Source organism: Bos mutus, chromosome 22, assembly GCF_027580195.1.
Source record: "Bos mutus isolate GX-2022 chromosome 22, NWIPB_WYAK_1.1, whole genome shotgun sequence".
Lineage (NCBI taxonomy): Eukaryota > Metazoa > Chordata > Mammalia > Artiodactyla > Bovidae > Bos > Bos mutus.
This window is the reverse complement of record NC_091638.1, coordinates 53,275,343-53,292,331: the sequence shown is the minus strand read 5'-3', so window position 1 is coordinate 53,292,331 and position 16,989 is coordinate 53,275,343. Positions and strand designations below refer to the sequence as shown.

General features: G+C 41.6%; 1 protein-coding gene across 1 annotated transcript in view; it reads left to right on the top strand.

Annotated features, from left to right (window-relative positions):
* Positions 1 to 6,330: 6,330 nt before the first annotated feature.
* CCR3 (C-C motif chemokine receptor 3) overlaps positions 6,331 to 16,989 on the top strand; it is a 33,741-nt gene continuing 23,082 nt past the window's right edge. Inside the window, exon 1 of the mRNA XM_070359215.1 lies at positions 6,331 to 6,450. The gene's annotated coding sequence lies outside the window, so the exon portion shown is untranslated. The remainder of the gene's footprint in view (positions 6,451 to 16,989) is intronic.

Here is a 16,989-nt window from a genome sequence, read left to right as displayed (position 1 = left end):
AGTTGAACTATTTCAAATCCTGAAAGATGATGCTGTGAAAGTGCTGCACTCAATATGCTAGCAAATTTGGAAAATTCAGCAGTGGCCACAGCACTGGAAAAGGTCAGTTTTCATTCCAATCACAAAGAAAGGCAATGCCAAAGAATGCTCAAACTACCACACAATTGCACTCATCTCACACGCTAGTAAAGTAATGCTCAAAATTCTCCAAGCCAGGCTTCAGCAATATGTGAACCGTGAACTTCCTGATGTTCAAGCTGGTTTTAGAAAAGGCAGAGGAACCAGAGATCAAATTGCCAACATCCGTTGGATCATTGAAAAAGCAAGAGAGTTCCAGAAAAACATCTATTTCTGCTTTATTGACTATGCCAAAGCCTTTGACTGTGTGGATCACAACAAACTGTGGAAAATTCTGAAAGAAATGAGCATACCAGACCACTTGACCTGCCTTTTGAGAAGCCTATATGCAGGTCAGGAAGCAAGAGTTAGAACTGAACATGGAACAACAGACTGGTTCCAAATAGGAAAAGGAGTTAGAACTGAACATGGAACAACAGACTGGTTCCAAATAGGAAAAGGAGTTCATCAAGGCTGTATATTGTCACCCTGATTGTTTAACTTCTATGCAGAGTACATCATGAGAAATGCTGGGCTGGAAGAAGCACAAGCTGGAATCAAGATTGCCGGGAGAAATATCAATAACCTCAGATATGCAGATGACACTACCCTTTTGGCAGAAAGCAAAGAGGAACTAAAGAGCCTCTTGATGAAAGTGAAAGAGGAGAGTTAAAAAGTTGGCTTACAGCTTAACATTCAGAAAACTAAGATCATGGCATCTAGTCCCATTCCTTCATGGGAAATAGATGAGGAAACAGTGGAAACAGTGTCAGACTTCATTTTTGGGGGCTCCAAAATCACTGCAGATGGTGACTGCAGCCATGATATTAAAAGACGCTTACTCCTTGGAAGGCAAGTTATGACCAACCTAGATAGCATATTCAAAAGCAGAGACATTACTTTGCCAACAAAGGTCCATCTAATCAAGGCTATGGTTTTTCCTGTGGTCATGTATGTGGTCATGACGTGAGAGTTGGACTGTGAAGAAAGCTGAGCGCCGAAGAATTGGTGCTTTTGAACTGTGGTGCTGGAGAAGACTCTTGAGAATCCCTTGGACTGCAAGGAGATCCAACCAGTCCATCCTAAAGGAGAGCAGTCCTGGGTGTTCACTGGAAGGACTGATGCTGAGGCTGAAACTCCAATACTTTGGGCACCTCATGCGAAGAGTTGACTCCTTGGAAAAGACTCTGATACTGGGAGGGATTGGGGGCAGGAGGAGAAGGGGACAACAGAGGATGAGGTGGCTGGATGGCATCACCGACTCGATGCACATGAGTTTGGGTGAACTCTGGGAGTTGGTGACGGACAGGGAGGCCTGGTGTGCTGCGATTCATGGAGTCACAAAGAGTCGGACACGACTGAGCGACTGAAATGAACTGAACTGAACTGAATATCCATCTATAATGTAATATATGTCTATGTAACCCAAAACAACCAAATTTAAAAATAAGAAATGGTTCCAGATTAAATACGATCATATAAGAAAAGATAAATGATTATGATCAACCACAGTGATTTCCACTCACTAGACACCTTGGCAGTCTCACTTGATTTCTCATTTACTTTACCTGTAAAACACAGACACTATTAATATCACCCCCTACTTGCTTCTCAGAATCCATGAAATGTGGAAGAAATTGCCAATTTAAGGAACTGCTATAAAAATATAAGAAATATTTAATGTATAAAAAATCATTAGCAATATCATTGGGTATAATCCAGAGGTGAGGGAAAGGCAATTTATGTAAAACATATAGAAAAGTGGAATAGGATTAATGGTACATGGGACATTGCAGAAGAAATGATTAGTGAACTTGATGACATCAATAGAGAGTATTCAAAATGGGACTGAGAAAAAAGAATTTAAAAATAAATTAAAAATCATCAATGAGATAATTTTAAGATGTGACCTAATGGACGAATAATTAGAGTCCCTAAAAATAAGCAGTGGTGAAAAGACAATTAGAAGTAGTGGCTCAAAACTCACGTTTAATTGAAAATATTAATCCGCAGATCTGAGAATCTTATTGATATCCAAGTACAAGTAACCTGAAGAAAACTACACCACAGCATAACATAATGATGATATTTCTGATTAGAAACAACTCAAATGAGGAAATACTAGAACAACACATTTAGAGTAATGAAAAAAGATTCAACTGAGAATCTATACCCTGAAGAATTATCCAAAAAATTGAGGGTGAAATAAAGATGGTTTCAAACAAAAGTTGAATTAATTCATCACCAACAGAACAGTGAGGGTTCAGGATGGGGAACACATGTATGCCTGTGGCAGATGCATTTCGATGTATGGCAGAACCAATACAATATTGTAAAGTTTAAAAATAAAATAAAATTTTAAAAAAAGTTAAAGGAAGAACTTCAGACAAGAGGAAAATTATATGAGAAGTGAATGTAGATCTGCACAAAGAAATGAACAGCACTGGAAATGAGTAAATATAAAATATCTTTTCTCTAGTATTTAAGTCTTTTTAAAAACATAACCCTGTATACGAGACAGCAAAAGAGACACTGATGTATAGAACAGTCTTTTGGACTCTGTGGGAGAGGGAGAGGGTGGGATGATTTGGGAGAATGGCACTGAAACATGTATAATATCATATATGAAACGAGTCACCAGTCCAGGTTCGATGCACAATACTGGATGCTTGGGGCTGGTGCACTGGGATGATCCCGAGGGATGGTATGGGAAGGGAAGAGGGAGGAGGGTTCAGGATGGGGAACACATGTATACCTGTGGTGGATTCATTTTGATATATGGCAAAACCAATACAATATTGCAAAGTTAAAAAATAAAATAAAACAAACAAAAAACATAAACTTCTAATTTTGGAGTAATTTCAAACTGACATAAAAGTTGCAAAATTATTATGAAGATATTAGATAAATGCTGCCTTTAGATACCAACTTCACATATTAAGAAATAGATTGGTTAAAAGTAAAAGAAAAGAGAAACATATAACATCAGTATTCATTAAAAAAATACAAATTAAAATATGATATACCTCTATTCCTTTGAGTGACTAAAATGGAAAACCATACTACAAAAGAGACAAAATATACGGGAGAAAATAACAAAATACCTGGAGGGAAAAATGGATGAGATCCAAAATGTGATTAATAGGAATCAACTAATCAGAGTGGAAGGAATTATACAAAATTGAGATTGAGGACTTTCCAGATTAAAGGAACAAAAGTGTTCAGATTGAAACAGTCTATTGAGTTCTTAGTATCATGAACAGCACCCAGGCTCAGACACATTCTTGGGGACATTTCAGAAAACCAAGGATGCAGAAAGGTTCTTTCTGAAAATAAGAATGGATTTGAAATAATATAATGAAATATCATTAGCTACAGAGGATGCTAAAAGATGATAGATGGTTTTTGAGTTCTAAAGGAAAATAACTTTGAGCCAACATTTCTCTGCTCAATCAAACTATCAAAGTATATAAGGTATGAAGGCAAGACGAAAACATTTCACATGTGTGAGGATTCAGAAATTCTATCTATCATTGTTCTCTCATTGAAAGTTACTTAGGTCTGTACTCAGGCAAAGCAAGAAAGGAAGGTGGAGGGCCCGGGAGCCAGGGAGCCCCACCCAGTAGGATAGAAGCTTCCAGAGGACAGTGGTGTGGCCTGGGAAGTGGATCCAGGTCAGGACAGTAAGGATGGGGAGCTCTTAGAAGTCATTTCCAGCGGAAGGAGGACTTGACTGAATAGAAACTATACTGCAGAGGTTGGGGGAAGGTGAAGATGTGAAGAAGGCCAATCCTTAAAAGGCATGAGAATCACCAGGAAAAAAAATAAATAGTATAATAAAAGAAAAATAAATAAATAACAAACATACTAAATGTTGGTGAGGACGTAGAACAACTAGAAATCCCACACTACTGATGAGGATATAAGATGGTACAGTCACTTTGGGAAAGAGTTGAGCAGTTTTTAAGAAACTTCAATATGCATCTACTATAAAAGTCCAGGCATATATCACCCCTAGGTATTTACTCCAGAGAGAAGAAAGCTTATGTTCAAACAAAGATCTGTTACACACGTTCATAGTAGCTGTATGTGTAGCAGCCCCAAATTGAAAACTGCCTCCATGTTCATCAGCAGTCCCAAGTAGGTGAGCTCAGAGAAGGGTGTTCTGCGTTAGGAAACAGAAACGTCTTACGCAGCAAATGGAAGAGCTGATGTGCGTACAGGATCCTGCGCTAAGTATGCTGTGCCCACATGTACTTGTAACGATGCTGGTTGATAGGTCATTTTCAAAGAAGATTTTACATGTGGTTGAAGTATTTGAAAATGTGAAAAAGAAAAAAGTCCAAAATGAAAAACTCAGCTTAAATAAAACCAATAAATGAATTTGATTGTTGCATAATTTACACTCTACTGTGGCCAAAAGTTCTAGGAACTTGCTCCAAGCGCTCTCACTCCATTACCACACCACCATAGAGCCAAGAAGGCAAACTTCTTTTGGACATGCTTTTAAATCCCATTCAAGTTGCCAGGGTTCTGATTAGGTTATACTTCTTATGGGAAGCTTCTGGCCTCCTTCTCTTTACTCACCAACATCAGTTTCTTCTGCATGTTCATTGCTAACCCTCATCTGCTTGGATTGCTTATGCACTATGAGTTTTACCCCTGCAGTCAAGATAAATTCTCTTCTCCCATTTATCTGATGATAAGTGCTGCTGGGGCCAACTAGGTAGTGTAGCTGTGGTTCTGTGCTCACAAGTCCTTCAAGCACACCTAACTCAACAGTTGAAATTTAAAAACAATTTGTGGGTACTATAAATACACTGGTCCCCAGTGGACTGAGGTATTTCAGAAGGCAAGAGACAATGAAAGCAATATTCTTCACTAGGACACTGACATGTCAGATTCTATTAAAGCATGAGTTATTTCTGGAGCATTCTTAAAGAGATGGGAATACCGGACCACCTGACCTGCCTCTTGAGAAATCTGTATGTAGGTCAGGAAGCAACAGTTAGAACTGGACATGGAACAACAGAAAGGTTCAAAATAGGGAAAGGAGTACATCAAGGCTGTATATTGTCACCCTGCTTGTTTAACTTATATGCAGAGTACATCATGAGAAACTCTGGGCTGGAAGAAGCACAAGCTGGAATCAAGATTGCCAAGAGAAATATCAATAACCTCAGATATGCAGATGATACCACCTTTATGGCAGAAAGCAAAGAGGAACTAAAGAGCCTCTTGATGAAAGTGAAAGAGGAGAGTGAAAAAGCTGGCTTTAAACTCAACATTCAGAAAACTAAGATCATGGCATCTGGTCCCATCACTTCATGGCGAATAGATGGGGAAACAGTGAAAGACTTTATTTTGGGGGCTCCAAAATCACTGTAGATGGTGACTGCAGACATGAAATTAAAAGTTGTTTGCTTCTTGGAAGAAAAACTGTGACCAACCTAGACAGCATACTAAAAAGCAGAGATGTTACTTTGCCAACAAAGGTCCGTCTAGTCAAAGCTATGGTTTTTCCATGAGTTATGTATGGATGTGAGAGTTGGACTATAAAGAAAGCTGAGCGGTGAAGAATTTATGCTTTTGAACTGTGGTGTTGGAGAAGACTCTTGAGAGTCCCTTGGACAGCAGGGAGATCCAACCAGTCCATCCTAAAGGAAATCAGTCCTGAATATTCATTGGAAGGACTGATACCGAAGCTGAAACTCCCAATATTTTGGCCACCTGATGTGAAGAACTGACTCACTGGAAAAGACCCTGATGCTAGGAAAGACTGAAGACGAGAGGAGAAGGGGATGACAGAGGATGAGATGGTTGGATGGCATCACTGACTCAATGGACATGAGTTTGAGCAAGCTCCAGATGATGAAGGACAGGGAAGCCTGGTGTGCTGCAGTCCATGGGGCCACAAATAGTCACACACAACTGAGCAACTGAACTGAACTGAACTGAAAGATCTAAAAGCAGATTTTGGTATGACCAGCAGACATAGCTAGATATTAAGGATGCATTAATGATTACCAAACCAGCCACATAGGGTATTCAATTTTTATTCAGTATAACTCTGATTTTTACTTGGCAGAGAAGAACAGGGGAAATGAGTTTCCAAATCCCTTATCATGTCCATTGTGAAGGCAGAGAAAATGCAGACACTGCTTGTCTCTTGATAACCCTTCTGCAGCGCTGTGGAAGTATTAAAATAGGGCAGCTCTATCGGCCTTTGACTGTTGACACTGCTACTTACGCTGTGACTCACACTCTTGGGCCTCTGCTCTTGTGGACCCTGACTGCTTGGTCTTCACCCAGAGACTCTGGAGAGGAGGCAAGGTAGGTTGTGCTCCATCAAGGTCAGTGTAGTCATGGGAATGTAGTGGTTTCCTCTCCTACTTCCTGCAGCTCAGTGTTCTGTGAAAGCAGCATGGGGCCAACCCAGGCTTGTAAATGAGGCCAAGCAAATGAGACCTGGGTTCCTTCTTACCCAGGGCAGCCCTATTTTTGCAATTTTATGGAAGATATCAGTTAAAAAGTTTCAGTGCTGAAAAAATGTTGGAGAACCACCAGGCTACTTTGGGACAGCATAGTTCAGTGGTTGAGATTATGGTTCTGGAGCTTGAAAACATGGGTTGAAGTTCAAGTTCAACCACTCCTGGATTCTGTGTGCCTCACGGAGCAAGTAAATCCACCCTCTGAACCTTATACACCTATTTCGGGTCCAGAATAGGAATCAGTGGTGGTTATTAACCCTACTGTCCGGTTCTATTAGTAAGTAAAGAGCTAGAGGGGAATGGAGCTAAGATTCAGGAGGAGAAGGGGAAACAGCTCCTGGTTTGTGAAAGACTTGGGGCCTGACTCCCCTGACAGGTCTGAAATAGAAACGGGTTTACTTGTGTTCTTTCTTCTAATGATAAACTCTCCTTTCATCATGTAAAAACAGGTCTAGAGAAGTTGTGACTTATACCAAAGTTAAATTAGAAATGTATATTCTATATTCTGTTTCTGTATGCATGTAGCTGTTTAATGTTCTTCTGGAAGTCTCAAACTTTTTCTTATTCAAATAAACAAGGCAGTTTTCTATACATGAGGACCTGATATGAGCTTAGGAAAAAGCTGCAGTCTGGAATAAAGTGAAAAAAAGTGTTAAAACCTAGGAGGGGGTAGAGTTGAGGCTGACCAGATATAAAACTAATATTTAATATATATTCTATGTGTGTGTTGTGCTCAGCTGCGCCCAACTCTTTTCGATCCCCTGGACTATAGCCCAGTAGGCGCCTCTGTCCGTGGAATTTTTCAGGCAAGAATACTAGAGTAGGTTGCCATTTCCTGCTCCAGGGGATCTTCCTGACCTAGGGATCAAACCTACATCTCTTGTGTCTCCCTGCACTGGCAGGCAGATTCTTTACCACTGTGCCATCTGGGAAGTCCATATTATATATAATAGACGGATTAAAAATGAAAACCAATATGCAATTTTTAACCCATTACATCAATAATAATGATATAATAGTACAGACTTTATTAAAAAATTTTTTTTCATATAGTAATTCTCAGAGCAATGGAAGCTAGGTCAATATAAACTTAAAGAAAGAAACGTCTCCCCCTTCTTTGTTATTCTGCACTGTCACAGTGAAAAATCTCAAGCATCAGCTCTCTTTGGCCACATCACACTTACACTGCAATACACAGAGAAGAGACTCTGGTGGACAACAGGGTACAAGAGCCAATGGCATGTGCTCTGAAGGATGCTTCCAGAAGCCTTTAATTACAAGACCTGGCCTTTCTCCACTCGAGCCTTTTCATGAGAATCACAGAGTTCACTAAGTTCAACATACGCTAAAAACACAGTATTAGATTTAGTCTGCTCCTAACAGAAGGGGGGAAAAGAGATGAGGGCAAACGTACTCTACTCAGAACTGCAACAGAGGAGCGACAGAATGTGATTCACTCAGTCTACAGGGAGGGCACCACGCCTCTGTGGAGTCCAGGGTCGTTCCAACTCCACACCAGAAGGAGAAACTGTTGTGAGTGCATTAAAACACCGAAAGTGACCTGTGTCAAAACAAAGTCTCCTTACGGTCGGTTTCCGTGCCTGTTAAAGGGCTTTCCTATCTGCCCTTCAGTCTGAACCTAACAATCCAGACAAATGAAAGCAGAAATGCTCCTGCCAGCTGCTACCCTCTCTTAGGATGTTTACTTGATGCTTTCTCTTCCCCTCCTCTCGGAACAAAGGATGTTGGTATTAAGGGTCAAAATTAAGCCATGTAACGTTCTGACAGAACCTCCGATGGCAGGAAACTCTGTTAGCATTTTGACAGAGTGAGTCACTTGGCCACGGAGCCCCAGTGCAGTGACTGTGGTGCCACCAACATGATGCTGGAAAACGTGAGGGAAATCCAGGGCTTTTTTTGTTGGGGGCCAGAGTGAGGTACTCCGCCCGTGACAAAGGTCATGAGGAAGGAGGCTCGACATACGCAAAGGCGGGATCGAGCCTCAGGAGTCCCCTTGGAACTCCTCGAGCATCTACCCCCATAACCAGAGCCTGCCTACTTTACTACTTTGTGCTCTTACCTACACCTCTGACTTTACGGGGGGCTGTCCCCCACCACCTCTTTCGGAGAAGGAGTTAACCTAGAGCTCCAGTCAATAAAAACTCTTGGGTGTGACAAGAGTGTTTTAACATACAAACTCCTCTGAAGGTTCTCTAGCCTGCCTGACAGGCTCGTCGGGCCACATGTGATTGCTCACAGCCTCCCAACCGTGAGAGGCACGAGATGCTTTAAACCTTCTAAAAACAGGTTCCTTAGAAAAGTTAGAAAACTATTAGTATAAGTATAATGGGCTAATTAGAAATTGTGTTGGTGAAGGGTTTTTCATTTGTTGAGCCAATGTTTGTTGCTAAGTCTCCATATCCCCTGCCCTTACACACATTAATGAATATATAGAATTAACCTTTGATATTAATCACGTTAGACCTTAGGCTAAGTAAATTCTTTCCTTAACTAAAACCCACTACACCCTCACCCTGTAGGAATGTAACTTTATTTGGGTGGCGTCTGTTTTGAGAATAATCAGCCCTGGAGAAATAAGTGTCCTGGTTGGCTGACCGCTGTCACAAGGAGAGGGTCGTAAATTGTCAGCAGGCCCCCCTGGCCAGAAGATGATGTAACACCCCTAAGACCTCTGTATACATTTGTGTGAAGCACCTGACTTTAATAAAAGTCAGGACTGCTGTCCCCACGTGACTTTTGTATAACATCTCAGTGTATAAAAACAGACTCTGGAAAATAAAGAATTGGGATCAGTTTCTCGAAATACTGGTCTCCCCATGTTGCTCTCTCTCTCACTCGAGCTGAGTCTCCATCTGGAGCGCGGAACCCACCATGCTTACTAATTATGCCTGGGCTTCTAAGATCCGACCGGGGAGGCCTCAGTGTCTCCTCTCCTTCGGGAGAACAGAAGGACGCCTGCGGCCTACGTAAGTGGTGCAAACTTCTTGTCTTGAAGTTTTATTGGTCTCCCGCGTAAACCAAGCTACTCAGCCTCTTTTCTCCACTGAATTTTCCTACTGAGCTATCCTCATCCTATTACTCTTTATATCTTTGATAAAATATTTAAATAAATAGGTCGCCGACGCCGTCCCCGCTTCGAATACCCTGGATCAGCCGGGGCAGGACCCCGGCAGGTGGCGCCCGAAGAATCCTGTTTTTCTCAAGAGGTACAAACTAAAAAAACAAGTTGGCACTTTTTTTTGCCTATAAAATTGAGAATCATTAAAGAAGTTAAAGAAATAGTATGGCAATATCTGATGTGCTGACAGTGTGAAAAAAACAGACACTTTCATGAACTGCTGTTGGGAATAATGCTAAGTCACTTCAGTTGTGTCTGACTCTGCGCGACCCCATAGACAGCAGCCCACTAGGCTCCCCCGTCCCTGGGATCCTCCAGGCAAGAACACTGGAGTCGGTTGCCATTTCCTTCTCCAATGCAGGAAAGTGAAAAGTGAAAGTGAAGTCGCTCAGTCGTGTCCGACTCTTAGCGACTCCATGGACTGCAGCCTGCCAGGCTCCTCCATCTATGGGATTTTCCAGGCAAGAGTACTGGAGTGGGGTGCCTAAAGTTACACCTTAAATGCAACTGTTTGGCAGAGAAATCTGGCAATAATGTATCAAAAGCTTTCAGAGGGCACAAAGTTTTAGTAGCAAGTCCAGTGAAACAATCAGAGATGTGCACAACACTCTGTGAATAAGGATGTGTATCACAGCCTTATTAATGACGGAGTAATACTTTACCCGATCTAAGTATCTAATAATAATGGACCACCTGAAAAATTAGTAAATATATGCACATGATAGAATGCTTACCAGCCATTAAAACTGGCATTGCAAATCATTCTTCTAAGAATATTTTGTTATTTTTTTCTTCCAGTTTTATCGAGATATAATTGACATACAGCATTGTATAAGCTTAGGGTGTACCACAGAATGATTTCACTTACATACATCATGAAGTAACAGTAAGTTTAGCGAATACTCATCATTTCAAATAGACATGATTAAAGAAATAGAAAAAAATTTTTTTCTTGTGATAAGAACTCAGGATTTACTCTCTTAACACCTCTCATGTATAACAGCAGTGTCAATTATATTCAAAATGTTTTACATGACTAGTATTTTTTTATTTTGTAACTGGAAATCTGTACTTTTTCACCACCTTCATCCAGTTCCACCTTCCCTTTCTCCCCACCTCCCAACTCCCACCTCTGGTAACCACAAAACTGACCTCTTTTTCTATGAGTTTGAAATTATTCTTTTTGGTATGTGTGCAACTTGGGATTTTCTGAGGTAGGACATTTTAAACTTTAGGAACTAATGGCATTTTCCCAATAATTGTCCCAGAGGGAACTTCTAGGAATATCCATTTATTTGAATTTTATGTTGATAAATTAAAATGACCACGAACTGTAATACAAAAACAAAATCCCAAACCAACCTGCCCTGTGACCCTCTGGGCTCGAGTATCTCAATGCCATAAAGTTTCAGAGTCAAGTCAGTTAAAAAAGTCATAGAGCCAGGACTCAAAATCACATATTTAAATAAGAAAATGAGTCCCTGGTGGCTCAGTAGCAAACCCGCAATGCAGGAGACATGAGTTTGATCCCTGAGTCAGGAAGATCCCCAGAGAAGGAAATGGCAACCCACTCTAATATTTTTACCTGGGAAATCCCATGGACAGAGGACGCTGGCGGGCCTCCAGGTCCCAAAGAGTTGGACATAACTTAGTGGCTAAACAACAACAATAGTTACAAGTAAACATCGTTTTAGGACACAGAGCCCATTTGCTAAATCTGTAAATGTTTGACTCATGGGTGAGGCATGTAATACTTTCTACTATAAAGATTCTAGTTTGGTCTGAGTTATTGTGAAAATAGAGTCATAATGTACTTTCACAAAATTATTTGTTAGGCACTTGCTTCTGTTGTTCAGCCACTAAGAGGTATCCAACTCTGTGACCTCATGGACTGCAGTACACCAGGCTCCCCTGTCCTTCACTCTTTCCCAGAGTTTGTTCAAATTCATGTCCACTGAGTCAGTGATGCTATCCAACCATTTAATCCTCTGTCGCTTCCTTCTCTTGCCCTCAGTCTTTCCCAGCATCAGGGTCTTTTCCAATGAATTGGCTCTTTGCATCAGGTGGCCAAAGTATTGGAGCTTCAGCTTTAGCATCGGTCCTTCTAATGAATATTCAGGGTTTATTTTCTTTAGGATTGACTGCTTTGATCTCCTTGCAGTCCAAGGGAGTCTCAGGAGTCTTCCCCAGCACCACAATTTGATAGGTGTTTGTTACCTGTTTTCTATTTTGGGAACCACTGAGAATAAAACCAACACCCATGTGTACACAGTGTTCTAAAGTAAAAATACGTAAGAGTGAGAGGAAAACATGGAACGGAGCTGAGTTTATGGCCACTGAGTGCCTCATGAAGATGTACTTCTTGGCTTGGCAACATCCTTTGGCAGCAAGGTATTCTCTCCTGCTCAAGGTTTCTGCCCTCAGCATCCCATGGGTGTGGTATTATCCAAACCTCAACACATGCTATGATCTGGCTTAAAGAGCAGAGTTTAAGAGAAGTCAGTGAAATCTGTTTTGGGATATATGGAGAAATTATGGCCTTGAGCCCTGCTCTGCTTCTTACAAGGTCTGTGCCATAAGAAATGCCTTTCAAAGAATTTTATTGAAACTGCAGGCATAGCCACTTCTTCTCTAACTAGGTTCATGTCAACAAATGCTTCATTTTTTCCACATCAAAGCAAGGAGCCTCTACCTCATACATAACAAGGATATGATAATAATAACAATATTGATAGTAATAAATAAGTTATTTATTGATCATCAATTGCATAAATCTATACTAGGGGTCTTACATAGGCTATCCAATTTATTGCTCATAAAATCCTCTCATACGACTAAGAAAAAAAAAGGCTGTTTATGCCAATATCAAAAAAGCTTCAGAACTACTGGTCTAGAGCAGATCAATTTTAATTGATTTTAAACTCCTCTTTCCACCAGTAAGTAGCTAATGACACAGGGTAAGCAATCTATTTTTCTGAGCCTCACTTTTTTCATCTACAAACATTTATCCAACGATGCACATAAAGCACATAAGGTAAATGCAACACTATGGTTGTTTAACCCTGTGCTAAGCTCAGGCTGCCCAACTCCACCTTCGGTAACCTTAAGTCAGCAGCTTGAACTTGGCCACAAGGAGAGTCTTTGCACCAGGGAACTGGAAACCAGCAAACATTTCAATGCCTTTTTTGTTTCTTTCTTCCTAGTGGATTGTTAAAACACTTACCAGCACATTACTGCTATCTACACACCATGAATGTAAGGAAAGGTATTTCCATCTCTTTCATCTTAAATCTGCAAGGACAAAGGGATCTGATAACATAACAGATTTTGTATCTGAGTCCACAAATCTTTGGTTTGGGCAGAAACCAAATGCTTGCCCTTTATACGGCTAGCTGGCGCTCAATTTCTTATTTGCAGGGGGATTCCCTTACACTTGGGATGTACCAGCTCATGAGACCACTGCTAGATCAGTCCTCTTTCTGGAGGGAGGCAGGGGTCTTGCCGCACTGCCATCTTGGGGTGGGCTCTGCTTCACGCCACACAAACAGAAGTTCAAACCATGGGCTTGTGCCTGTGGGGTGAGGCATCTTGTACTCAGTTCATACTTCCCTTTTCTGAACTTTCTAGTCTCGTTACTATCTTCCTTTTCCCTCTGTGGGTTTTCTTGAGGGGAGTAAGCTGTGGTTGGTGGTATTTTGTTGTTTTCTGGCCTTCATTTTTTTTTTTAATTGAAGCATAGTCGATTTGCAGTGTTGTTAGTTTCTGGTGTACAGAAAAGTGATTCAGTTTTTCTGTTTTTAATTTTTAAAAAAGATTTACTTATTTATTTTTTGGCTGTGGTGGGTCTTTGTTGCTGCACACTTGCTTTCTCAAGATGCAGCGAGCGGGGGCTACTCTTCATTGCAGCGTGTGGGCTTCTCACTGCGTGCCTTCTCTTGTTGTGGAGCACAGGCTCTAGGCACACGGGCTTCAGGAGTTGCAGCCTGCAGGCCCTAGAACTTAGCAGTTGCGGTGCACGGGCTTAGTTGCTCCGAGACATGTGGAATCTTCCCGGAGTAGGGATCAAACTGGTGTCCCTTGCATTGCAAGGTGGATTCTAAACCACTGGGCCACCAGGGAAGGAAAAACTGGCAGATTTAAGCACAAAGGGCCAATCTGAATTCCTGCTTCAGAACGATGAGACGAGAGGAAGGAGGAATGCATGGCACTGCCAGGCCACAGCAGCCCAGCAGCCACAGTTCCATGGTATGGCATAGCTAGGGCACTCCTGGATGGCAAGGTGGAGGTGGAGGTGGGGTTTCATAGGACAGATGGACATCCAGCCAAATTGGGCACATGAGACATTGAGCATTATTTTTGGGGAAGTTACAGGAAGGGGGGAGGGGTGACAGACCACCTCGCTGTGTTACTTTCTCTTATCTAATCTGCTTCCCTCTCGCTTCTGCCTTGCTATCCAAAGTCACCACTCAGGCCACCCTAGGCCTCCCTTGAAGGGTTGGCCTCTTCTACTGGGCCCTGCCTCAGAGACCCGGTACCCTAGGACCTGGGCTTTAATCTCTGACATCGAGTGGCTAGGCCCACTGTCCCCTTCCCTTTGTTCAAGCAACAGGAAATGGCGGTGTCTCACAGCAAGCAACAAGTGCCCCAGTATGTCAACCTGCTTTGAATCATGGCTCTATTAGATGCCATGTCTTTTTCTTTGCCTGAGCCTCCATTTTCCCACCGGTAAAACAGAAGCAATATCATTCCCTTCTCAGAATTGTGGCAAGAATTAAATGTGATTTACTGTGTACCTGGTACTTGGTAGGTATTTGGCTGATGGGTGTTATGTAGCTATTTATTTCTGCAAGCTAAGCCTCACTCAAACCAGCCAACATGTGCTGAGTATCTCCTACATGTAAAAAAGTTGTCCAAGAAACCCCTTCTCCCCACCCCCATGCTGAAAAGGGGAAGGAGAGACTATCTTAAGGAAGTCCTCTAAAAACTTCCCATCCAGGGCCAGCTTGAATTAGCACTTATGGTCTTGCATGCCCAGTTCTAAAACTCTTTGATTCTGAAGAGTTATGCTATGTACTATCTAACACGCATTATTTTACTAAATCACATAACCTGTATTACGCCTTTTCTTCCCAACTTGATTGTAAGCTTCTCAACAGCTGGACCCATGTCCAGTCCTCCTTTGTGGGTTTCCCACAGTGCCCAGCACTGAGCTGCATGCATACGAGGAGGCTGATATGGAGACTGGTTGATTAAGTTTGATGCCTTGATGTGTGTGTGACCACAGGTGAGAGTATAGTTTGACATCTTTAATTCCGAGTATGGTATTATCATGTACCTGCTTGAATAAACTTATTTCCTCACTTCATTCTACCTCAGGGAACAAGAAATCTTACTGCTTCTGAGAAGTAAGTGAGAGATGAAGGGATCAAAGACAGAGAGATTTTGTTTACGGCTGGCCCAGAATCTGGGCAGGGGCAAGCCGTGTGCCTGTAGGAATCTGAGACACTGACAGAAGCACTGGAGAATTGGTTGGTGACTCCAGCAGGGTTTGGAAACTTAAGCCTAGAGATGTTTGCAAATAGAATCACTATTAGGAGTGATCAGGGTGCACCAGAAGACTGGTAGAAAAAAGCGCAAGTGCCTATAGCCAGAAACAGATCAGAGATGCCTCTCTTAGGTAAAGGGCTCGTATACAGAATAGGTTACAAACTCCCACAAGTCAATATTGAAATGACAAACAACCTAATTATTTTTAGACCAGCAAAAGATTTGATCAGGCACTGCACAGAAGATGATAACCAAATAACCAACATATATGTGAAAAGATACGAGACAGCAAAAGAGACACTGATGTATGGAACAGTCTTATGGACTCTGTGGAAGAGGGAGAGGGTGGGAAGATTTGGGAGAATGACATTGAAACATGTAAAATATCATGTAAGAAACAAGTTGCCAGTCCAGGTTTGATACACGATACTGGATGCTTGGGGCTAGTGCACTGGGACGACCCAGAGGGATGGTATGGGGAGGGAGGAGGGAGGAGGGTTCAGGATGGGGAACACATGTATACCTGTGGCGGATTCATTTTGATATTTGGCAAAATTAATACAATTATGTAAAGTTTAAAAATAAAATAAAATAAAAAAAAAGATAATCAATATCATTAATCATTTGAGAAATGCAAATTAAAACCATAATGATATAGCAGCCCATACCTTGATATTTGGCAAAACTAATACAATTATGTAAAGTTTAAAAATAAAATAAAATTTTAAAAAAAAGAAAAGAAAACAATAAAAATCTCTAATAGGCAATACCAACTATTGACGAGAATGGAGATGAACTTGAACTCTCACGTACTGCTGGCAAAAGAATAATAAATTGGTACAACCACTTAGAAAACTGTTTAGTAGCATGTAAAGCTAAACAATGCCTTCTCTATGACCCCAAAATTCTACCTCAAAGTATGTACTCCAGAGAAAGAAGTGTATATGAACTCTAAAGATATACACAAGAATGTAGCTACTAATTTTACTCATAAAAGTCTCAAACTGAAAACCCCCGATTTTTATCAACAATAAAATGGGTAAACTGGGTGCTATGTGCTGTGAGCTCAGTTGCTTCAGTCGTGTGCAACTCTTTGCAACCCTACGGACTGTAGCCCGCCAGGCTCCTCTGTCCATGGGATTCTCCAGGCAAGGATACTGGAGTTGGTTGCCATGCCCTCCTCCAGGGGATCTTCCTGACCCAGGGATTGAACCTGGGTCTCCTGCATTGCAGGCAGATTCTTTACCACTGAGTCACCAGGGAAGCCCCAAACTATGGTGTCTTCACATGATAAAATGCTATGTGACAACATAAAAGAACAATCTGCTATTACTACACACAGCACAGCCAGAACTAATCTACAGTAATAGAAACAAAACAGCAGTTGCCTCTGTGGATACAGACTGGGAAGAGACACTAAGGAATGGTCTGGGGTTCTGGCACTGTCCAGTCATGGTGGTTACACGGGTGTGTATACGTGCAAAAACTTGGATTAGTATGCTTTAGGCATTTTATTACACGCGTGCCACATTTTGAATCTAAAATCTTCAAAAATGCTTATTTTGAGATATCTGCCCAGGAATGTGACTGCTAGATTGTGTTGTAAGCACGTGTTTTGATTGTGTGCTCAGTCGCTTCAGTCGTGTCCAACTCTGTGTGACCCTATGGACTGCAGCCCACCAAGGCTCCCCTGTC